The 26,108-nt window shown below is 33.4% G+C and overlaps 1 protein-coding gene across 1 annotated transcript in view; it reads right to left on the reverse strand.

Annotated features, from left to right (window-relative positions):
* LOC126704574 (L-arabinokinase-like) overlaps positions 1-26,108 on the reverse strand; it is a 52,138-nt gene that overhangs the window by 931 nt on the left and 25,099 nt on the right. The window lies entirely within an intron of this gene.

Genomic DNA, 26,108 nt, shown 5'->3' on the forward strand with positions numbered 1-26,108 from the left:
TCCAACCCATCAAATTAATATCTAGCAATTAATCTTGTAACATCCACTACATCAAAATAATGGACCTAATCATTCATATCCAATACTAGTTACAACATTTGTACTCCAAAAAATCTAGCAAATTGCAAGCATTCTTATACAAGTATTCAGTTTCTCTTTATGTTATTTCCATTATTATTGTGTTTGTACCAACAAGATCTATTCCACTACAAGACTTGACCTTAGAGAAAGAGGGGAATGTATGTTCACCATATTCATCTTGCCTAACAAAAACTGGAAATGTTGTGACCCCAATGCTTTTGTTAATAAATCTCCAACTTGGGTTTTGATCCGAATATGCAACAATCTCACTACCTTTGCTTGAACCTTATCTCTAACAATATGATAGTCTATTTCTATGTGTTTAGTCCTCTCGTGAAACACAGGATTAGCAACAATATGCATTGCTGCTTGACTATCTCTGAAAAGCAAAGCTGATTTAGGATGAGGCACTTGTATATCCCTAAGGAAACTCAAAATCCAAACAATTTCACACACTGCTACTGCCATTCCTCTATATTCTGACTCTGCTAAAGATCTAGAAATAGTTTGTTGTTTCTTAGATTTCCAGGAAATCAAGGATTCTCCAAGAAAAACACAATACCCTGTGGTTGATCATTAAGTATCAAGGCATGCTACCCAATTAGCATCCGCAAAAGCCTTAATATGTAACTCTGATTGACTTGAAAACATCAATCCTTGACCAGGAGCTCCTTTGATATACTGTAAAACTCTATTGGTAGCTTAAAGATGTGATAATCTTGGTTTAGCCATAAATTGACTCACCTATGGACAGCAAAAGGGATATCTAGCCTTATAATGGTTAGGTAGAGCAGCCTCCCAATTAATCTCCTATATGTGCCAGGATTGCTCAGCTCTTTTCCTTCATATTTGCTTAGTTTTAAATTCTGATCCATGGGAGTTTTTGTTGGTCTAAATCCTAACATGCCCGCATCATCTAAAAGCTCCAAAGCATATTTTCTCTAACACAAATTAATCCCTTCCTTTGACCTTGCAACTTCTAGGCCTAAGAAAATCTTAAAGTCACCAAGATCCTTAAGCTTGAATTGCTTGTCCAACAAAACTTTGAGATTAGCTATAGCTTGCACATTATCACTAGCTATAAGCACATCATCAACATACACAAGCAAGGCAATAAAAGCTGTAGAATTATTCCTTGTGAAGAGTGAATAATCTGACTTGGACTAATGATAACCCAACTAAATTAAGGCTTGAGAAAACTTTGAAAACCACTATCGAGAAGCTTGTTTCAGACCATATAAATACTTATTAAGCTTACAAACAACCTCCCCCTTGCTATGAAAACCAGATGGCAAAACCATGTAAACTTCTTCCTCATGATCTCCATAAAGGAAAGCATTATTCACATCAAGTTGAGAAAGATGCCAACCTTTCACAACAGCCACTACAAGCAAGGTTTTGACAGAAACGATCTTGACAACTAGGGAAAATGTCTTTGTATAGTCTAAACCCTCTCTTTAGGTGAAACCCTTGCAACTAGTCTGGCCTTAAACCTTTCAATGGAACCATTAGCCCTGTGCTTGACCTTATAAACCCATTTGCATCCTATGGGCTTCTTGTGATCAGGTAAAGAGGTAAGGGTTCAGGTATTATTGGCCTCCAAGGCAGCAACCTCAGCTACCATAGCATTTCTCCACCTAGGGTCCTAAACATATTAGGCATAGGAAATAGGTTCCACAATAGATGAAATGGAACTACAAAAATGCTTATGAGTGGGAGAAAGGTGAGAATAAGAAAGAAATTTCCGGATGGCATAAGCAATACCTGTCATGGTAGGAAGTGGATCAGTTAATGCAAATGGACAAATGACTTGATTACAATGATAAGATTGCAAGTAGGAAGGTTTGTGAGGCACCCTAACAGACCTTCTAAGAACTAGTGGGTAGGTTGAACAGGCTGTGCAGCAATCAATGCATCAAGTTGTGTAGCAAGTTGTGCATCAGACTATGCAGTAAGAAGTGCATCAGGCTAGGCAACAGATGGTGCAACAGACTGTGCATTAGGACTAGCAAGAAAAGGTAAAGCTAAATCATGTTTGGAAGGAGAAATTTGATCAATATGGGCAACATCCTGAACTGAAACAGACTGAGATCATCATCAGAATCAGAATCAATGTCAGGAGCAAAATGTTGATCATGGAAGAATGAATCATGATAAACAAGTGAATGAGAACTAGGAAGAGTAAGTGTGGTAGTGAGATCAAGAGTAGGATGAGGAAATACAATGGGAGGAGATGATAAAGGCCCAGGATAACGAGAAATGAAAGGGAAAATATGTTCATGGAAAACAACATCCTTGGAAATGAAGACTTTCTTAGAACTAAGATTGAGAAGTTTATACCCTTTGGTTGCAGGAGGATAGCCTAACAACATACAAGCTTGAGCTCTTAGCTGAAACTCATCCCTATGAACAATGTAAAGTTGTGATTTACAACTATGTTTTATGTTGGCTTTATTCTATGACAAAAAGTGTTGTAATTGCTCTAATTTTGTTCCTTGTATTTTGTGGGATTTTATTGTATTGGGTTTAGTATTAAGTTGGTGAAGACTCAAGCTTAAATGAAGAATCAGTGGATTTCGCGAGAAGCTCGCGAGATAAGATATTAGTCATAAACTGTAATTGAATCATTTATGAAAGGAAACAATAAGATTCCTAACATCTAATTTTGATTTCAACAAATAAACCCAAGTGCTTCTAGTAGCATCATCAACAATGGACAAAAAATATTTAAAACCTTCATGTGTTGGAACAGAATATGGTCCCCATATATCAACATGCACAAGATCAAAAGTAGAAGAACATAAATTATTATTAGATGGAAAAGTTAATCGTTTCTATTTTGCTAGGACAGATATGACAAACATCAATACAAGACTTGAAATCAACAGAAAGTATATCTTGCAAAGATAACATCTTATTCATTGAGGGATGACCTAACCTAAAATGCCAAACTTTGGACATATTATGGAATGAATTAACAGCAAAAAAGGAATTAATAGACTTGTGTTTATTGAGATAATCTGTCAAGGAATGGGACTAATGCAATCTGATCTTTGCAGCAAGTAGAGTCCATTGTGCACTTCACCTAATCCAATCGTCCTCCAAGACAAAAGGTCCTGTATGAAACAAAATTGAGAGAGAAATACAAGGCAATATGACAATTTTTGGGTAAGTTTGCTAATCGATAAAAGATTGAACGAAAAGGAAGGTACACAAAGAACATTATTAAGAACTAGAGTAGTGGAAAGCCTAACTGTGCCAATGTGAGTTACTTGAGCACTTTCCCCATTAGGGAGTTCAACAACACATTGAGTTAAGCTACTTATGGTGGAAAGCAAGCTAATTGGGCATATAATATGATCTGTGGCAGCAGTGTCTAGGACCAAAGTATTACAACTATAAGTTGTTCTATTTACTACCTTAGCAGCAAAAATAGAGTGCTTTAGGTTGAGAACAGAACTTGATAGTGGAGTAGTAGAAGAAACACTATTTGCCAATGCAACAGCAAATGGCTCTGAAGCTATGATATCCCCTCTGATGAGAATCAACAAGCATTCAAGGATCCATTGCATGTTCCAGTTGGGCCTATTACTAAAGCAAGATCCAAGAAGATCAAAAAAGCACTTAATGGGCTGATTCAAGAGATTTGGGCTAATTCAAACGTAGGACATTCCAAGCTGGACTCAAAGGAAGATGAAGGCATAATAAATTTAATTCAAGTTATTGAGGGCTGATTTGGCTTAATTGGGCTTGATTTATGGCGTGGATTAATGACTAATTGATTTTCCAGCTCCATATCAGTTAATAGATATTTTTCCTATTCTAGAGCTTCTAATTTCGGACCAAATCTACCTTAATTTTAGGCTTTTATTATTTAGAACGTTTTTTTAGCTATTTTCCTATTTTGAATTTGCTAATTTCAGACCAAATCAACTTTTAATTAGGGTTTTATTATTTAGTACGTTTTTAGATTTTCTATTTTCAGTCATGTCTTATAAATAGCATGCACTCATTGTAATAGAGGGAATTATTGAATAAAAATCAGAAAATGTAAGGCTTTGCTCTTCTTTTGGTTCTTCAAGAACTGTGAACTTATCAGGGATTCTTCCTTGTGGCGTTCAAACTTTATACTTTTGGTTCGTGATTCAATTATAATCATTGGGTCAAGGTGTTACACTTATATCTTTAGTTCGCGTTTCGCTTATAAACGTTGAGTCAAGGTTTCTATCAAAAATCTGAATTTTAGTTTTCGTGGGCAAGTATTCCAATATTTTTGTTGGGTCTCAAAGCTTGTCGATTGAGGTTCGCATCACCCTCCATGACTTGAATTCCCAATCAAAGCCAAAATTTTCTAATACTGTTCAGTAGTAAAAGGAAAAGATTGCTATGAAGGAAAGGATTGTTGTTGAGCCACTATACCTAAGTCCTTGAAACCGAAATCAGGACCTCCAACCTGATTGGCCATTGAGTTCTTTCCTTTGCCCTTAGAGCCAAGAGGGTAACCATGAGTTTATAGCATTTCTCAACAACATGGTCTGTGATTCCACAATGACTACAAACAGGACTTTCTTTCCCTTTGTTTTTGTTGCTCTTTTCAGTATGACCAGAACCTGCTCCATGAAAATTCCCACCATTACCAAAACTACCAAAGGTTTTTGTTGCTAAAATAGTGGACTCAACATATGCTCATGTGGAATGACCAGTTGATCTCTGACTTTCATCTTGAATAAGCATTGAATAAACCATGTTGATTGAAGGAAGAGGATCAATTAGCAAGATTTGCCCTTGGATCTGACTATATGATTCATTGAGTCCCATGAGAAACTGCATTACTAAGTCTTGCAGTTGATATTGTGTTAGCTTCTCATTGATTGAGCAAGCACAAGAACCACAAGTGCAACAGGGAAGCTTCTCTATAATTCTCAATTTCATCCAATAGAACATTCAATTGAGTAAAATGATTTGTAACAAAGAGATCTCCTTGAGAAATCATTGCAAGCTTCTTCTGAAGTTGAAAGAGTCTTGGTCCATTCTTCTGAGAAACACGATTCTTGAGATTAGTCCAGACTTCCAAGGCTGTGTTCTTGTAAACAACACTTGCAAGAATCTTTGGAGAAACACAGTTTAGAATCCAAGACAACCATATTATTGCACTTTGTCCAAGCTTGAACAAGCACTGGAATTTTGCCATTATTGGAGTCAAAGTTAGGCTTCCATCAATAAAACCTAGTTTACTCTTTACTCCCAATGCTCTCTGCATTGACTTTGCCCAAGAAGGGTAATTATCATTGACGAGTTGTTAAGCAACAAGAATTGCTCCTAGATTCTCTGCATAATGCAGAAAGAAAGGATGAGACTCATTGATAGCTGATTTAGTACTGGTAGCCATTGAAGAAGCTTCAAAAGAAGAAGCTTTTTGAAGTAAAGAAGAAAAGAATCTCGAAGTGGAAGAAACTTCTAGAGAGAATTAGAATGCTCTGATACCATGTAAGAATTTGAGAGAAGAAAATTTTTTTAATTGAATTAGGAAATTATACTATGATTGTTTATAAACAAAACAGAGACTAACCACCCAACTAACTATCCACATTATACGAATCTAGAAAGCAATAATCAATCCACAAGCTACACGTGTCTATAATTAACTAAGTATAGCTTCCTAAACTACAAGTAGTACAGTATATACAAGTTGCTTAAGCTACTGTTGTTTATGCAGAAGCTGTGAACAGTGCTATTTCTTCCAAGGGCAAGACTTAGTTGCTGTTCTTTAGGTTCTCCTTTTAAGATTCTGCTATGTGAATTTTTCTTCATGAAATGAAAATGTATTTTTTTGTTAAGTAGCCACATGGCTTAATCTTAAGTGGGGAACCTAAGAAACAGCACCTGAAGTACTGAACCTAAGTTTTGTCCTTCTTCCAATCCCATGTTTCTTGCACCTTCATTCTTGCTGCTTTCGTTTGCTTCACTGCAATCTATTCCACTGCTAGACTTAACCTTCTGATAGCAACACCCACTACCACCACCAACTCTTCATAGCTATCACCTTCTGGTTTATATGGCTTTGGATTCTACAAGCAAGGCAATGGCTATGCTGTTGGAATTTTTATTGAAGGGATTCCTCAAAAGACAGTAGTCTGGACAGCCAATAGAGACAATCCCCCAGTTCCCGCAGAGGCCATACTAAATTTCACAAGTAATGGACAACTGGTTCTGCAATCTGCACAAGGCGCATAGACAAGCATTGCTGACTCTCCTGGAGGTGCAACTTCAGCATCCATGCTTGATTCTAGCAACTTTGTTTTGTATAATTCTAATAACAATACAATATGGCAGAGTTTTGATCACCCAATTGATACCCTTTTGCCAAGCCAGCATCTTTCAATTGAAAAGGTGTTAAATTCCAGTGTTTCAGACTCAAACCATTCAACTGGTAATTTTTGCTCTTAATGCAACTAGATGGATATCTTGCGATGTACCCAGTTGGAACCCCCTACACAATTGATTATGGTTATTGGAACTACAAAACACCTGGGCAAGGTAATAATGTGAGGCTAAATTTGGATGATAATGGTCATCTCTACTTAGACAATGATAATGGCACAGCTGGTATAGTGGATCTAAATCTAGGAGATAATCCTACAAAAGGTTTACTCTACCTTTTGAGAATAGATGCTGATGGAATCCTGAGGCTATACTCACACAATATAGATTAGAATGGTACCTGGTCAATCACATGGTCCCAGCCGGATGTAGGGCCAGCCCAAATGTTTCAGAGGCTAAGGAAAAATCTTCAAATGAGACCTTTATTTTATCACTTAAATAATATTTAACTACCATTTTATATAATTTTTTTTTAAATCCATTCTTTTACTTTTTAATATAATTTTTTTTTTTTTTGAGAAAATGCTAAAGTTATAACAAATTTTACTACAAATTGATGTTGTAATGGATGTGATCAATGACAACATGAAAATTACAAAGATATATCCCCACTCACAAAAATTCATTCAAAAATGCATTCAATAGTTTGTTGAAATTCATCTATCATATTCATTGTCACATCAAATTATAAAAGTTATGTAGTAAAATTTATAGTATTTTTAACATTTTCCTATTTGAATTACTTATGATTAGTAACACGTCTATTTTTAAGGACCTGTTTATTTAAATTTGACTTATCTCTATCTCTAGCATTACTTAGGGTCCGTTTGGGAACAACTTACTTAGCTAAAACTAAAATTTTTTTGCTAAAAGTGTAGAAAAAAAGTTAAAAACTAACTAAATAGTACAATGAAACTCATAAATAGTACCAAAATGTGCAAATGAGCCTATAAATAGTACCACAAAATGTAATAGAACTCATAAATAGTACCCAAAAGAAGCTAAAATTCTAAAATAAGCTGAAAACATTAATAAGCACTCAGACAGACACTTAATTTTTTGGGCCTTCTCAATAGTGGAAAAAAAAATTTTAGTTTACATTTTTTTTTTTTTTATTACCTCCCAAAACTTAAAAAAAAAATAAAAAAAGCAATTTTTGCCTCCCAAATTTGGGGCCTTTCTCTAGTATGGGCCCTAGGCAATGGCCTAATTGGCCTAGGCCTAGGGCTGGCCCTAGCCAGATGACAAGTGTGCCCCAAAGGGTTTATGTGTCCTTAATGCATATTATGTCAAAACTAATCAAAGTTTTGGTTACAATTGCCTTCCTGGATTTACACTTATTAACCAGAGTGAAATGAGTTCAGGCTACAAAAAGAACTTCATTGCAGAAAGTTGCAAAGCAAGCATGACATATGCCATGGAGGCAGTGAATATTACCATGTGGGAAGACAAAAATATTTCCGTTCTTTCATTGTCAACCCAAGAGGCTTGCAAAGCAGCATGTTTGCAGGATTGTAACTGTGGTGCTGCGCAATTCAAACAGGGAGTGCAAAACGCAAAGTCTTCCTTTGAGATTTGGGAGATTACTTGAAAGTGACCCAAATGTAGCCCTCATCAAAGTAAGCATACTGCAAATAGAAATGTGCCAAAAAAAGCAAAAAAGAAGTCCTAATTATTAGTGTTTCATTAGTTGCTTTGGCATTCATTGTGTTGGTGATTTTTGGAATTGTAAGGTATGGATATCGTGTCTGGGCATGTAAAAAGGAATCTAATCAAGGAAATATTGTCTTGAGTGAGGATGTTCTCTACAATCATTTACTTATGCAGAACTTGAGAAAGTAACTGATAATTTCAAGGAAGAGCTTGGTAGAGGAACATTTGGAATAGTTTATAAAGGGGCAATTGAGAATGACAAGAAGCTTGTAGCTGTGAAAATACTGGAGAATGTGTTAGCCGAATGGAAAAGAGAGTTTCAAACTAAGATGAAAGTGATTAGGAGAACACATCACAAAAATCTAGTCCGTCTACTTGGGTATTGCCATGATGGACCGAATAGGTTGTTGGTATACGAGTACATGAGCAATGGGTCACTTGCAGATATACTCTTCACGCCAGAAAAACAACCATATTAGGATGAAAGAATGGAAATCCCTCGAAACATAGCAAAAGGAATTCTTTATCTCCATGAAGAGTGTATGCCACAGATAATACATTGTGATATAAAGCCTCATAACATACTTAGAGCATCCACAGCAGTGGAGCTAAAAATTTAGCTTTTTAGCTCCACCAAAAGTTACTTTATCTATCTTACCTATACATGTACTGCAGCAGTGGATCTATTTTAGCTTTTAACACAATAAAATAATATAAATACCACAATAAAATAATATAACTATTACAATAAAATAATATCTCTCACTTCCAAAAAAAATTCACAACACCAACCACAGCCACAGCCACAATTTTCACCCACCACCACCGCCACACCACCACACCCCCCCCCCCCCCACCAGTCCACAGTAGAAAAAAAAAAAAAAAAAAAAAAAAAAAAAAAAAAAAAAAAAAACCCAAATTTCCAATCTTTTTCTCAACTCAGACCAAAAAAAATCACTGATCACAAACAATATCAAAAATCAAAAATCACAAACAAACACAACGTCGGTGAGCAAGCACTCCGATCGGCGGCGTGGGTCTGAGGCGGATGGCGGTGGGTCTGAGGCTGAAAGAGTTGATCGGCGGTGGGTCTGAGCTGATCGGCGGCTTGGGACCATGTTGAAACAGATGTTGACGTTGACGATCGGTGGCAACGATCGGGAGGCGACGATCGCGTTTGAGCTGAGCGGCGGCTTGGGAAGCGTTGAAACAGATGTTGACGTTGACGATCGGTGGCAACGATTGGGTGGCGACGATCGGGTCTGAGCTGAGCGGCGGCTTGGGAGGCGGACGGTGGATGGCGGTGACATTGACGATGGGTGGCGGCGACGTTGATGATAGTCAGGCCGGCGGCGATCAGAGTGAGCTTGAGCTTCAGTGAATGGAGAGAATTGAGCTTCAGTGAATGGAGAGAGAGCGACAGAGGAGAGAGTGAACGAGAGAATGAATAAAAAAAGAGAAGCAAAGTTGGAGTGCTGAATAAAAAATTACTTTTTTTTTTAGCTTCAAGCTACAGTGCACATCTATCTTTAGATGTGCACTGTAGCAATTCAGCTAAAAAATTTAGCTATTGCTCCACTGCTGCGTGAGGTTTTTTTGTGGTTTGGCACATCTAAAATAGCAATATAGCTATTTAGCTCCACTGCTGCAAGTGCTCTTATGGATGAAAGCATGTGTACAAAAATCTCTAAATTTGGATTGTCAAAATTATTGAAGCCTGACCAAATCAAAACATTTACTGACATTAGAGGCGCAAGGGGATATGTAGCACCAGAGTGGCACCACAAAATGCTCGTGACAGTGAATGTAGATGTCTATAGCTTTAGAATTGTGTTTGTTTGTTTGTTTAGACCCCTTAAAAACAAATTAGTTTAACCTAAACAACTTGCCAAGTAGATACTTAAATTAATTATTTAGATCTCGGTTAAACACATGCAAACATATTACTTGGTGTGGAAAAGTAAAGAAGACAATATGATGACCTAAGAAAACCAATAAAAATAACCATTTCAAGGTAAAATCTTAGGGAGGATTTAACCTAACTATTCTCAAGGTAAACAAATCCATTATGAAAAAATGGAAGATTACAATAGATTTAAACCCTAAATCTAAAGTTATCTCTTGTAGAACTTACTAACACGATCACGTGCAACTCCGACTCAACGGACTCTTCTATCTTAGATTTATTGAACACAAGCTCCCATGCTTATGACTTTGAAATCCCACTCAAAGGTTTTAGATCACCATTAGTATTTGATCTTGTAGCATCAACTTTTACAACACCGGATCTTGAGTTTCTTCAAAGAATATTGCCAATAGAAGATTTAAGAGAGCTTTGGGTACAAAACCCTAGATCTACAATTATAGGCACAAGATGCACTCTTCTCTCGCTAAAACCACCCCTAAGGTTAGCTTATAATGTCCTTTAAATATTAGAAAAAACAGATTGCGATTTGGGTTTCAAATGGATAAGTTATGGGGTTTTTACATTTGCTGATTTTTGCTGATATGGGACTTTCGACTAATCAAACAGCAATCGAGAGAACCAGATTGCATCTCACTTTTTCATCTTGAAATTGAGTTTTTTGTCTTGGACTTGAAAGTACACCATTCTAACTCAATGAGACTTAATTTATGTCATGGTTTGCCAACACTACAAACTCAAATCACAATCTCCCTCTTTGGCAATCCGTGACAAAACTTACATACAACAAAATACCCATGTACAATAAAATGCCCAAATACATTACAAATCCCAATCTAAGACTCCTAACCCCGTAGTTGCAAGGAAAGGCAGAAGATCTTAATCGTAATATACCTGTCTTTCCTAAAACACTCACAAGAGCACATCAACACGTGTAGAAATAAAGACAGATAAACAATATGAAACACAATAATAACAAATATGAAACCATAAGCAAACTAACTCTCCCCCTAAGTTAGATACATCAAAAACTTTTATATTCTCCCCCTTTCAAAAAAATTTCATCTCCCCCTAAATAAAAATAGTTAAAAAACTTTTCAAATTTCATCTATTTCTCCCCCTTTTTTTCACGTATTGACAAAGACAACCTAAACAGAAGGTAGACAATAAAAATACACAACAAAAGACGAGAAAATAGAGAATCAAGAAACACAAAAGAATCCAACTCTATTGAAAATAGAGGCAACTCCCCCTATGAACAGCACAGATTTTAGAAAACATTTTTGGGGAAATTTGGGAGGTGGAAAAAAACCAAAAAGACACAAACAAAATTATAAAAAAATAAAAACAACCCCTCACATGAATACAAATATTCTTTCTTTCAATATATGCAAACTTAACACTATGTGACTCATAAACAGATGCATGCAAACACTCCAGGCACAATCAGTTAAGACTATACAAAATAGATCTTAATGATATAAAAATTTAGCATGCAAAGTGTTTTCATGTGTTAAGGTATTTGAAATCAAAACAACCTTAAGAGTAGAGAAAATATTTAAACATTTATTATCCACCATATCTCCAAAAAATATTCCCAATTTTTAGCAATTCACACATCAAGAAAAATAGCATATACTAAGATGTACAAAACTCAAAAATTAATCAATCAATTTTTAAATCAAGTTAAGTACCCAATTTAGCAAAGTATATGCATGTTGTGTGTGAAAACAATGAGAGATATGACTACAAAAATGTAAGATGAATAAAGAAAACAATGCAATGCATGTGAATCCTATCACAAACGATGCATGAAAAAAAAAAAACAAATCGTTCATGGTTATATGAACCAGAAAAATTTCGATTGATCGAGTAGGAATCGAAAAAAAATCTAAAAAATTTTCAATCAATCGAGTTAGGCAGAGAGTCTTGAACACACAAACTCACAATTTTGATCGGTCAAGGGAGATCTTCGATCAGCTGAACAATGTAAATTTTAAAACTTTAAAAATCTGAAAATTCTATGCAAAAAAACAACTTAAAAAGCAGTTTTTAAGACTCAATGCAGATGCACATGATCCAGAAAAGTTTTAAAAACATGATGCCTCTTAAATGCAAATATCAAAACCAATCAAGAAGAAAAACACATAATTAAAACTTCTTACTCTTTTTTTTTTTAAATCTCCCAACCAAAACAAAAATCTGCATGTACACATCAGTTTATATGCAATTAAAGATGGACAGATTAGTCAACACACAATCATATGTACAGAATTTAGTATAGATTTGCGTGTAGTGTATGTAACTAGTAAGTGTACAAAGTACAGAAAAGGTGATATGTAAATAGTAATCAAACAAATTTTCTACATCATCAATCACATTGGTTTGAAAATGACTATCACCTAAGGAGTTACATCATATAACTCTCACACAGATCCTAAAAAAACACACTTGTAATCATGTAAATGTTTTTTTTATGCATTTTTTATTTCTTTCAATTTTTTGTTTCTTTTGAAAATAACACCTCGTTTAATCTTGTTGTGCAAGTGCTACACCTTATCGAGCACAACTTTTATAATTTGCACACAGGTGTTCATGATTGACAAGTAACGGTGATGAGATGGTTATTTATACCTTTCTCCTAGGATTGTTAGTCCTTACGATCAAAACATGTGACATCAAAATCAAGATTGTTTGTTTAAATACTATAAACAACTCACACAATTAAGCACTACATAGCACAAACTAGTAATGTGCAAAAAATAGCTTATCAAAGCTAAACAAGGTACACAGTCATGAAATACAAATTTCATAGGCTAACCTCAATTACACATTTGGTGGTGTGTAATACCAAAAAAAAAAAAAAAAAAAATTCTGTGTTTTTCAAAATTTTATGACCAAAAATAAAAAAACACACATTATGCTATATGAAAACGATGCAAAAACAATGCATAACAATGCTTAACTAAGCTATAGAGGGTATACAAATAAGAAATATCAATTTCTTAATCAATCCATGAGTACATGTACTATCTAGTATATACTCATACAAAAATAGAAATAGCTTATGCATTCAGTTATGCAACACAGACTTTTCAAGTTTCTCAACAATATCAAGCATGTTCTAAATCAAGAGAGAGATATTATAATACATATAATCCTCAAGAAAAATAAAACAAGACCCAAAATAAAATATTTTTGTATTTTTGAAAAATTTCAATGTTTTTGGATTTTTTTTTTAATAATAAAAAAAAACTAAAACAAGACAGCCAAAAACGAAAAGTAAACATGTTCACAAATAATTGAAAGAATTATATCAAGGACAAGTAAACAACACTCACCTTAGTAAGTCTTTCCTCACTCATATAGCACGCATCTTTGACTTTGTAGGTGAAAAACCATGAGGAGCATAGTGTAGTTGAGGGATTACAGACTTAATCTGAGAGAGACAAAAATCCTACAATTTCCTTTCACAAGCCAACGAGCTTTAATTTTTCAAAAGCATACAAAACAATTTATCATGACTTATGGCAGGAAAAATATCATCACATATCCTAGACTCAAACAAAAAATGCTTAAATTTCAATTTATGACAGTTATAACGAATGTGACCGAAAACACCACAAAAGTGACAAACAAGAACAAATTTAGGAACATCAGTATTCCTAACAGCATATCTAGTCTCAGATTATGGTTTTTGCCTCAACAAAGAACAATTTGGTCTAATGTAACCAACAACACAACAAAGGTGACAGGTAGGCACAAAAACATATTTCTTCTGCAATTTAGCAGTAGGTTTAGACTTAGGTTTTGAAACTTCAACATCTACATCAGAACTTTTACCTTTATCTAACCTAGCAACATAGGCCTTTTCTTTATGATTCCTCTTGAAAGGAGGAATATAAATCTTTTCTTTAGGCTTAGTAGGAACAAAAACAGAAATAGATCTGTTATCAACAGCAAGTTTGGTATTAGACAAATTTTCAAGTTTAGTTTTAGACTCAGCTAACTTTTGTTCCAAACATTTTCATCTTTTCATCTCAAGAGGAAAATTGATTTCCCAAAAATTCATTCTTTTTATTAGATTCATCTAATCTCACAATCAATTCCTCTTTTTCAAGATTAGCCAATTTTAACTCTTCTTTGAATTTCTTAGCAATTTTCATAGATTTAAATAATTCCTTATGGAGAGTTTCACAGGCATCAATAAGATCAACAAAAACAATATTGTCCTTTTTATTCAAAACATCATAGCTAAAAGTAGTAAGACACTTAAAATTGTCTATGACAACTGGGATCAAGGATCTCACTTAGGACGTTAATCCAATCGAGTGAACCCACTCTGATATCACTTGTTTATTTGTTTAGACCCCTTAAAAACAAATTAGTTTAACCTAATCAATTTGCCAAGTGGATACTTAGATTAATTATTCAAATCTATGTTAAACACATGTAAACATATTACTTGGTGTGGAAAAGTAAAGAAGACAGTAAAATAATAACCCGAGAAAACCAATGAAAACAATCATTTCAAGATAAAACCTGAGGACAATTTAACCAAGCTATCCTCAAGGTAAACAAATCCACTATGATAGAATTAAAGATTACAATAGATTTAAAGCCTAAATCTAAAGCTACCTCTTGTAGAACTTACTAACACGACCACGTGCAACTCCGACTCTATGGACTCTTCTATCTTGGATTTGCTAAACACAAGCTCCCACGCTTATGACTTTGAGATCCCACTCAAAGGTTTCAGATCACCATCAATAGTTGATCTTGTAGCAGCAACTTCTATAACACCGGATCTTGTGTTTTTTCAAAGAATATTGCTAGTAAAAGACTTGAGAGAGCTTTGGGTACAAAAACCCTAGATCGACAATTAGAGGCACAAGATGCACTCTTCTCTCTCAAAAAACCACCCCTAGGGTTAGCTTATAATGTCCTTTAAATACGGGAAAAAACGGATCACGATTTGGCCTTCAAACGAACAAGTTATAGGGTTTTTACATTTGCTGATTTTTGCTGATATGGGACTTTCAACCTATCGAATAGCAATCGAACAGCAATCGAGGGAACTAGATTGCATCTCACTTTTTTCATCCTGAAATTGAGTTTTTTGTCTTGGACTTGAAAGTACACCATTCTAACTCAATGAGACTTAATTTTTACTCAAATCCTAACAGTGTTGTTGGAGGTTATATGTCGTCAAAAGAGTGTTGACTGTAATCTTCCTGAAAAAGAAGCTATTGTTGAAGAATGGGCATACCACTTCTTTGAGTGTGGTGAGCTAGGCAAGCTAGTAAAAAAAGAAGAGGTTGACAAGAAACAATTGGAGAGAATAACTAAAATGACACTATGGTGCATTCTAGATGAACCATCACTTCGTCCTTCAATGAAGAAGGTTGTACTAATGCTAGAGGGGACGGTGGTTATCGCAGACCCTCTAAGTCGCTCAGTACCATCTGGTGTTTGGAGTAAGCAGTGATAGTTTGAAAATTGGTTTGTCAAAGTAGTCAACTTTTTCTTGTGATTTTCTTTCAAGTTATATGTGTATGTGTCTTCAATAATGCATCTTACTTTTTTTTCTTTATCTTTTGCTTTTTGTGTACTTATTTTCTCTGGTTCTATGTACGTCTACTTTCATTACACAATGTTATGGACTGTTATTCAGATAGCAATTACATGGTACTACACAAGGGGATGAGCTGAATCTAATAGATTATTTGGTTGATTGATTTGTAGGATTTATTTGGTTAGTGGTTCTCTTTATCTTAGTTGTTGGTTGTTATCTGATATTTGTTAAGTATTTGTAGTTTTGTCAATAACTCTGTTTTGGGGATTTTCCAACGGAGCAGTAGTTTGTTTATTTATCATTTACATGTTGGTTAATTTTATGTTCAGTTGTAAGGCTTTCTAAGGCCTATTATTATAACTAGGCTCATAATTTCCCGTGATGCAATCAACAAAGTCTATTTTTGCAAGTCCATGCATCTTTCTTGCTTCAATCATTGCCTTCCTCACAACCAACAACTTAGATCTTTGCCTAACCATCAGTATTGCAGCTAAATGCTAAATGCTAATGCTACCAGTAAAAATTTCTAACCATCAACTTGATCTTTGCAACCTCTTCTTGCGGCTTGGCTTAATTTTGTTCTTTCTCCCATGTAATTAATATGTTAACAGCTTTGGTTTAGCCATGCTTTTAGTTGCCTAGGCCTCTTTTTGTTCCTTTCCTGGGGCCCTCTTCATCTCTACTCTCCCTGCTCTTGTTCTTGAGACTACAGATGGACTAGCCCTGGCCTTCTTCTTCTTAATACATATTTAATCATTAAAAAAAAAAAAAAAAGATCAGCTTAATCTTTTATGACCAATATTATGATGTTTGTTGGAATAGAAATCGGAGAGATGAAGGCAAAGATTTCATTGGTAATTCTCATATAGTTACACACAGATTCACCAGAGTGGCATCGTAGAATGCCCGTGACAGTGAAAGTAGATGTCTATAACTTTGGAATTATGTTGTTGGAGATTCTATGTTGTCGAAAGAGTGTTGACTATAATCTTCCTGAAAACGAAGCTATTCTTGAAGAATGGGCATACCACTACTTTGAGTGTGGTGAGCTAGGTAAGCTAGTAAAAGAAGGAGAGGTTGACAAGAAACAATTGGAGACAATAACTAAAGTGACGTTGTGGTGCATTCTAGATGAACCAACACTTCGTCCTTCAATGAAGAAGGTTGTACTAATGCTAGAGGGGACGGTGGATATCCCAAACCCTCCAAGTCGCTCGGTACCATCTGGTGTTTGGAGTAAGGAGTGATAGTTTGAAAATTGGTTTGTCAAAGTAGTCAACTTTTTCTTGTGATTTGCTTTCAAGTTATACTAGTCGCAGACCCACGCGATGCATGGGAATAAATAACTATTTTGTAATTGTAATTGTAATATAATGTATAATTTGTTCTCCTTAAAAATTAAACAATTGCTATTCAGTCCAATTAGATCTACTTCAGTCCACTTTGGTCCCATTCGGTCCAATTTGGTCCACTCAATCAATTTCGGTCCATTTTGGACACATTGGGACTTAAATTGATTCTTTTGTAGGTTGCCTTTTTTAAGTTTAGCTCAAAAATTCTTTTTTTTTTTTTTCTTAATTTATAGGTTGAAAAGTATGAGATTAAACTCTTTAGTTTTGAATTAAAAAATACAAAAAAAATAAAAATTAGAAATTAAAAATATGAGCCCTAAAAATGCAATAAAAATTATAAATATTCAAAAGTATTATTCGGTCCACATTTGTCCATCCTACCCACTTTGGTTCTATTCGGTCCACATTGGTCCTATTCGGTCCAATTTATCCACTTGGTCCTATTTAGTCGACATTGGTCCTATTCAGTCCACTATGGCCCTATTCGGTCCTATTTGTTCCTACACGGTCCACATTGGTCCACTCTGCCCTATTTAGTTCACTTTGGACCTATTCGGTCCTCCTTATTCCCAATCAGTCCTATTTTGTCCATTTGGTCCACTTTGTTCCATTTGGTCCATTTGTATTCACTTTAGTCCATTTAGACCAATTCAATTCATTTTGGTCTACTTCGGTCCATTTTTGTACACTTGCATGTAGGGGAAAAGACATGTTTAGGTTAAGAGTACCTATTCTAAATCCAAATATATATATATATATATATATATCAATCTTGTAATATCTAAAATCTTAAGCATAGCATTTATTGTTGCTACACTTTTGTTGAACCACATTTTTTTTCTTTTTTGAGAAAATTTGTTGAGCCAAATTAACATAGCATTTCAATCTACTTCAGTCCAGCTAAATTTAAGCGAAAGTCTTTCTAAACATTAATGCTATGAATATACAAATCTAATATTTATGGCAGTTACTCATTTATTTTAACATCATTACTTTTAAATGAATTGCATGAGATTGATTATGCATTTAAGCAAAAAATAACTAAATAAACAAACATGTGTGTGTGTAACTAGACCAAATTGACCTACGGAAAAAATTGGATCGAATAAACCTAATTGGACCAAATTGACCAAATTGGAACGAATAGATCAAAGTGCACTAAATGGATCGTATGGACCAAATTGGACCAAACAGGACTAAATTGACCAAAGTAAAACGAATGGACCGAACTGGACCACATAAACCTAATTGGACCAAATAGACCTAACTGGACTAAATTGGCCAAATTGGATTGAATAAACCTAGGTGGACCGAATAGACCTAAGTGGACCATATGGACCAAATTGGACCGAATAGACCTCAGTGCACCGTATCCACCAAATTGGCCAAATTGGACCAAATAGGCTTAGGTGGATCGTATTGACCAAATAGATCGAAGGGGACAAAATGGATCAAATGGACTGAACAAGACCAAATTAACCAAAGTAGACTGAAAGTACCAAACTGGACCGAATAGACCTAACTAGACTGAATTGGCCAGGTGGATCGTATGGACCAAATTGAACCGAATAGACCTAATTGAACCGAATTGGCCAAATTGGACGGAATAGACCTAGGGGGACCGAATGGACCATATTGGACCAAATATACCTAAATAGACGGAATGGACCAAATTGGACCTAATAGCTGTAACTAGACCAAATTGACCAAATTGGACCTAATAGACTTAGGTTGACCGTATGGACTAAATTGGACCAAATAGATCGAAGTGCACTGAATGGACCGGATTGGACCAAACAGGACTAAATTGACCAAAGTAGAACAAATGGACCAAACTAGACTGAATAGACCGAATTGGACTAAATAGACCGAAGTAGACTGAATGGACCTAATTGAATTGAAGTGGACTAAAGTAGACCGAATTGGACCAAAATTGACCAAAGTGGATTGAAGTAGACAAATTGATGAAGTGGACCGAATGCCAATCTATTATTAACATAGCCAAGAATGTGTTTTGATATAAATTCAAATTCTTACCATGGTTTTTAGACCCGGATTGTTCAAAGAACCGAAAAAGGGAGGTTCAAGGTTTTTAAAGTCGGACTGAGGTTCAATCGAGGTCAAATCGTGATGATGTCATAATTAATTTATTAATTAATTAAAATACAAATAAAGGTATTTTAAATATATAAATAGTAGCAAAATTGACTAAAAATATCTAAAAAAAATTGAAACAGAATTTAAAATAAAATTTATTGATATTATAAGGTTAATATAAAATAGTACAACATAAATAAGCATTAAAAAAATATTTCATAATAATCCTACAAGTCTAAATTATTTTGATTAAATAAAAAAATTACTTTTGATTATTTTAGTAAATACACATGCAAATGCATTATTCTTTAATCAAAATTGAATTAATCAAAGGAAATAAATTTAGTAATATTTAATAAATTGAGAGAGATGTGATAGAATAAGTTGAAAAATTAAAACTGACATAAATCTATAATAAATATAATACACTTCACAGTTGTTCAGAAGCAACATGTGTGGTGCGTTGGTCATGTTGCTAGACTTGATTCTTAAATAAGGCATAGGTCTCAAGTTCTAAACTCCAAGGCTCCCTTTTCTCTATTTTTAAAAAATAAAGTCAACTCGATTGAACCAGCCCACAGGTTGGTCAGTTTTTTGGGTTGAACCCCGATTCAAGAGGTTCCGGTTTTCACATATAAAAAACCGGATTTTTGACCGATTTACGAGTAACTCGGTCCGACTGGTCGGTCCTGTCCGGTTCTGATAACCTTGATTCTTACTTTCAAAATAATCAAGTATTAACTCAAATAAAAATCAAACCAAAACTATAAGAGAGAAAAATATGCTACTTATAATGGGAAACTAAAAAATACAACACTAAAATGTATGAACCCAGAGTAGAGTTGTAAAAATCACAATGATTCATCAATACAAAGAAGAGTTGTAAGAAAGAATTTAAAAAAAAAAATGAAGAGAGAGAGAGAGAGAATAACCATGTTTCAAGAGAGAATGTGAGAGAATAATAAGAAATTTATAGAAAATAATATGAGAAAAAAAAAAGTAAAAAGAAAAAAATTGTAATAAATACCAAATTATCAAAGTCATGTTATATTATGTAATAAAATAGTATTATATTCTTATATACTATCTTTATATATAATGCAATAGGATAATATCTATGAAATCAAAGAGAAGAAAAATGATAACAACTTAAAAACATAACTTAATCACACCAACCCAAAGTAGAGTTTCAAATAATACAAAAACTTATCAACTTAAAGTAGAGATGCAAGAAAAATAATAAAAAAATCCACCAAAAAATAAAAATTTGAGAGAGAGATAATTTTGTGTGTGTGGTAAAACTACATATAGAATGAAATTGAGAATTATAAATTTATAGTAAGAGGGGGAATAAGAAAAGCCAAAAATAAAGGAAGATAAAGGGGTTGAGGAAAAGTGATATTAAGATAAATAGTAGTAGGGAGATGAAAAGATAAAAGAACGGGGAAAAGTTTGTAAAGGTATAACATTAAGTTGGGAAATTAATTATAAAAAATAAATAAATAAAAGAGAGATAACGTTGAAAATGGATAGATGATGTGGTTGCTGATGTGGCTCAACAGGAACGTAGCAACAATAAATGTTACACTTCCCGTCTATGTGTTTTCAATAATGCATCTTGCTTTTTTTTTCTTTATCTTTTGCTTTTTGGGTACTTATTTTCTCTGGCTCTATGTATGTGTACTTTCATTACACAATGTTATGGATTGTTATTCAGATAGCAATTACATGATACTACACAAGGGGATGAGTTGAATCTGATAATTTATTTGGTTGATTGATTTGTAGGAGTTATTTGGTTAGTTGTTCTCTTTATCTTAATTGTTGGTTGTTATCTGATATTTGTTAAGTACTAGTAAGTTGGCTATGCGATGCACGGATAATGTTGTAATAGTTTATGCAATTTTTTATGAACAATATTGTACATATATTATAACATATTTGTTATAAAACTTTGTGAGTACTGAGTTTATCATAAGAAGTAACAATTATAAATTGCAGAAACATATTCATTATAATTATTTTGTTGAAGTAATCAGCAAAAGAGAATCAACTTTAGAGTAATATTGTATAATAAAAGTTGATAAAAGCATGGTAACATTCCATATTATTGAAATTTATTTTGTGATGTAATAAAGAGCTTTATAAAAGTTGATAAAAGCATGGTAATTCATTCCATTTTATTGATATTTATTTTGTGATGTAATAAAGAGCTTTATTGCGAAATTTTGTTTTTTTGTTTCTTGAATGCTTTGTTTTTTGAAGTATGTCGACACTTGTAAAGCATGTTGAGGGGTTTGTTATCATCATCTGTTTCTTCATCTTCAACGTTTGAAGTTTGGTCTATCTTTATTTGTTCATTTTGTGAGCTTTTATAATTTTCTCCTTTTGTTGCATCATTTGTGTTGATCATTAATGAAATGGCACTGGAAGATTCTTGGCTGGATCTTACAAAGTTTGTGCTGGTAGATTTGTTGTTGCTAAGATTTTGCATAGGTATCTGCATTCATATTAAATTTGAGCACGTTATTTACATCAGTATAGCGTAGAGAAAGAAATAATATAGCATACAGGCTTGTGTTTTTTTTTTCTTCCATACCTTTTTCTCATTTGTAGGTGCATCAAAAATCTTAGCAACTGTGTAATTTTCAAAACCATCCTTCAAATTGAATTCATTCAAGCAAAGTAGAAAAATGTATTTTCTTCCTAAAATTTTCTTAAGATCACGTGGAATTCCTTCTTCAATATCATTCTGCATATTAGGATTTTTAATTTATATTATAATATATAGTTTTACAATAAATTTAATAATTTAAATAAGTTGTACATCGGTTTGTTTTTCAGCAAGATCTTTTGGAGATTTATTTAAGATTTTCTCAGCACCTTGATCAAATATGACAAAAGTTGTCTTGTCAATTGAATCAAAAACTTCAATTTGAATCCTGTATCTAAAGTATTTTGCAATTGTATAGTAATTATAGTAAGATGAATATGTTTATAAAAAAAATTTCAAACTTTGTAGTTAATGTGTGTGCCTCTAACCTTGGGATAGGCAGATTTGTTTTTGTTTCACATTTTGCGCACCAAAACGATCCTGATTGTGGTTTGACCTTCTTTCCATAACACACATGAAATATAATACCAACCCATTGTTGTATCAATGTTGCTTATTGTTGCAACACAATGGCAGTTAACATCCTGCAATGAATTTTGAAGTTAAATTTTTTTTTTTTTTTAGTAAATGATGTATTATTATATTTTCATGTAAATGATGAGTCTACTTTGAAATGATTAACAAACCTGTTTCGTAGGATCCCATTCAATGCATTTAAGCTTTATTTGAAGATAAATCCTCCTCTAAAAACTGTTTTGCATGTATTTTTGGTATTTCTTGTATAGGATCATGTTTTTTACCATTCCTATCATTGAATTTTTAAAAAGGAAAAAAGAATGTAAATGGTATTTTGTGAGATAAAAAATGATATTTATCATATTTTTTTGTTATTAATAATTTTTAAAATATGCACCTGTCAATTATTTCAACAACCTCGGGAATCTCAAGATTTAGATATACTTTTGTTGCACTGGTGGATGACAAAGAGCATTTGCTTGCAAAAATTGCAGAATACATTATAATAAACAAAATCGTATTGAATTGAAATTGAGAAAAAGGAAGACATATTTTAATGAGAATGAAATTCTCTAAAAGTATCATTAGATTGATTTGAAAATGAATAAGTTTGAGTATAAAAAATTTATAATTAGTGATTAAATTTCTCATTGTAAAATTTATGGCCTAAGGTTAGTAACCAATATACTTATTAACTTGATAGCAGTACTAAGTACATTAAAATTGATAGTTGGTAACATTATTTAGTTATACTTACCTCCAAATGATTTGACAATAGTCAAAGTTGCAATTAAGACAAAAGGTCCTGGATTGTTCTTATATACATATTCATCGGGTATAGTTAAAATCATTGAGGATTTTTCTGATATTAGTAATTTTTTTATTTATAATTGATTTTTCTATATAAACATATAATGACATCAATATCACATCAAAAATTTTGTCTTACTCTTTCAAAAACAAATTCCACAAATCAAATGAACAGGTTATACTTCAAAGCTTCTGAAGGTGGTTTTCACCTTTATGGATCTAATATTCATAGAGTAAAGCAAGGTTTGATTTTGAATTTTCTGAGTATCCAAAATTTCAAATTCTTCATCACTTATAGTTAACAGTTTTAAGGACAACGCAAGGCATGAACAATAGACCAAAAAAATTGGCGGCTATAGAAGCTATTTAAAAATTACACTTTTCTACGATTGGGATAACTCCATCACTATTTAATATAAAATGAGTTTAGAGGCTAAAAAAAATATATACATATATAAATGTGTTTCAGTCCTTTTTCATTTATATAAAAATAGCAAGCAACAACAATCAACATTGTCAAGGGAAATCATGGCATTAATAATAGACCACAACATGAGCTGGTTCTATAAAAGGTAGCAAGCCTTTGCGGTGAAACCTATAACCTTTATGGGCCTAATATTCATAGTTAGTAATATGCAGAGCAAGAACAACCAATTTCCAAAGTTAATACTACACAATCATATATAACTACACACCATAACTGCCCAAAAATAATAATAATAATAATAAACCAAGTTAAGTGTGATGCTTCTATTATGTATGGCTGTTGTAGGTGAGGTTAAGTAGTGTATTCAAATGGGAATTTTAGCAGTCATAGCACAACTATTAATAAATATTCCAATTTAATTATCTAATTATCATTAATTATAAATATAAACTTTAAGACATGAAACTATTCAAAGTAAGTAAAGATATGGATGAGACAAAGTAAAGCAAAGTTTGATTTTGAATTTTCTCAATATCCAAAACTTCAAATTCTCCATCATTTACTATTAACAGTATTACGGACAATGAAATATAAAAGATGATATATTCAACTTACTAATATACAATACTAATCCTTACACTAAAAGAGAGTTAAGAAAACATGAGGATTGACAGCTATAAAAAATAAGCAAGTGTGAAGGTTCTATTATGTATGGTTGCTGTAGGTGAGGTTAAATAGTGTATTCAAATGCAAATTTCAGCAATTATAGTACAACTATTAATCAATCTTCCTATTTAATTATCATTGATTTTAAATTTTAAGACATGAAACTATTCAAAGTAAGTAAAAATGATAAGACAGAGTAAAGCAAAGTTTGATTTTGAATTTTCTCGATATCCAAAACTTCAAATTCCCCATCACTGACTATTAACAATATTACGGACAATCCAAGGCATGAATAATAGACCAAAATATTTGATGGCTGTAAAAGCTGTTTAAATTACATTTTACTATGGCTAGGATAACTCCATCACTATTTAATCTAAAACGTATTTCGAATCAAAAAAAGAAAATATATACATATATAAAATGTGTCTTAGTCCTTTATCATTTAAATAAAAATAGCAAGCAATAACAATGAACATTATCAAGGGAAATTGATCCATGGCATGAATAATAGATCACAACGTGGGCTGGTTTTATAAAAGGCAGCTATCCTTTACGGTGAAACCTATAACATGGTAGCTTTCATTTTAATAGATCCCTGCTAAATCACAAAATAATTTAGGCCATTTACACTACCCAAAAGACAATTAATCATGCAATAAAAAGCCTAAGCGAAGATTCAATAGACTTTTAGGCAAGTGACAACCAAAGAAATACTCCAACCAAGCTAATTACTATATCAGTACAATTATTCCAAATTATGAAATTAGTACCTATAAGCTCAGTTGTAGGCAAATGGTTATCCAAGGCACTGGCATTTGTAGGCAGATGTATCCCAAATTCTTGTACAGTAGTTGTAGTAGCAACATCACCATTAAGCCCAACAACCGAGTGAGAAAAAATATTTATGACTGAAGGGGTTGATCGCCGCAAACATTGAGCATTTGAACTATTTTCCCAAGTACAGTTAAGGTTCAAAACCATTCGCCTATTAAGTCTTGCTCGCTTACAACTATCTGTATCATGGATCATTGCTATGTCTTTATGCTTTTTACTCCTATGGCTTCCACCTCCAAATTTCTTTGATGACACTATGTTTGTGGAATGCATCTTGGCCATCCTTTTCTTGTACATGATCATGCGCCTTCTTTGGCACGTAAGTCTTGCAGCCTCCATTTCCCCCAATAAATTCCTCTACTCAAAACTATTAAGGGATCTCGTGGTTTTTGAAAGGGAATTTGAAATTAATTGTAAATACTTTCTTTGTTTTGTTTTATTTGTGTTTTCATTTTTTTGGTTCAACAAACAAATCAATATTGTTTCTATGGGTTAACAACTATTGAATTATAAATAGTTTTCAAAGATGGCTAAACTAAATAAACAACAAATCAATAAACAAACTATTGAAGAGAAACATGAAATTAACAACGAATGTGAAATGAGATGTAAGATTATAGTGGCATAACAACGAACATAGTATTTTGGGATTCAAAAATAAATTAATAAACGAACTATTTAAGAGGAACATAAAATTAAGAAAGTAAACATACCTCTCTGAAATGAATTGTGATAAATTATAGTGGCATAAGTTTTGAGGCATAAGGAGATGAAGATATATAAAAGAACAGATTTTACAACATGCAAAACAGACATTAAATGAAACTAACTCTTCAATTTCATAAATCAGATGGCATTTACCTGGTGTTAACTGCATTGTATAATTGGTTGGAAGTGGCTGCATTGAAGCCCAATATACTAAAAGTTGAAATCTTTTAAGCTCCTGCATTTATGTCTTCAAATAATCACCAAGTCGGAGTGAAAACCGTTGGTTTTTTTAGAAGTTGAAGAGTGTTTGTACAGATAATCACTGAGTTGGAATGGAAACCATTGTTTTCTTAGAAGTGGAAGAGTTTTTGTATAGAGAAACAGAGGTTCGCTGTGACTGAAATTCTTGGCTGGGTTTCATCTACAGGTGGGAAGGAAGAAGAGGGTTTGTGTGTAAAAATTTAGAC

The sequence above is a fragment of the Quercus robur genome, chromosome 11, assembly GCF_932294415.1.
Source record: "Quercus robur chromosome 11, dhQueRobu3.1, whole genome shotgun sequence".
Classification (NCBI taxonomy): domain Eukaryota; kingdom Viridiplantae; phylum Streptophyta; class Magnoliopsida; order Fagales; family Fagaceae; genus Quercus; species Quercus robur.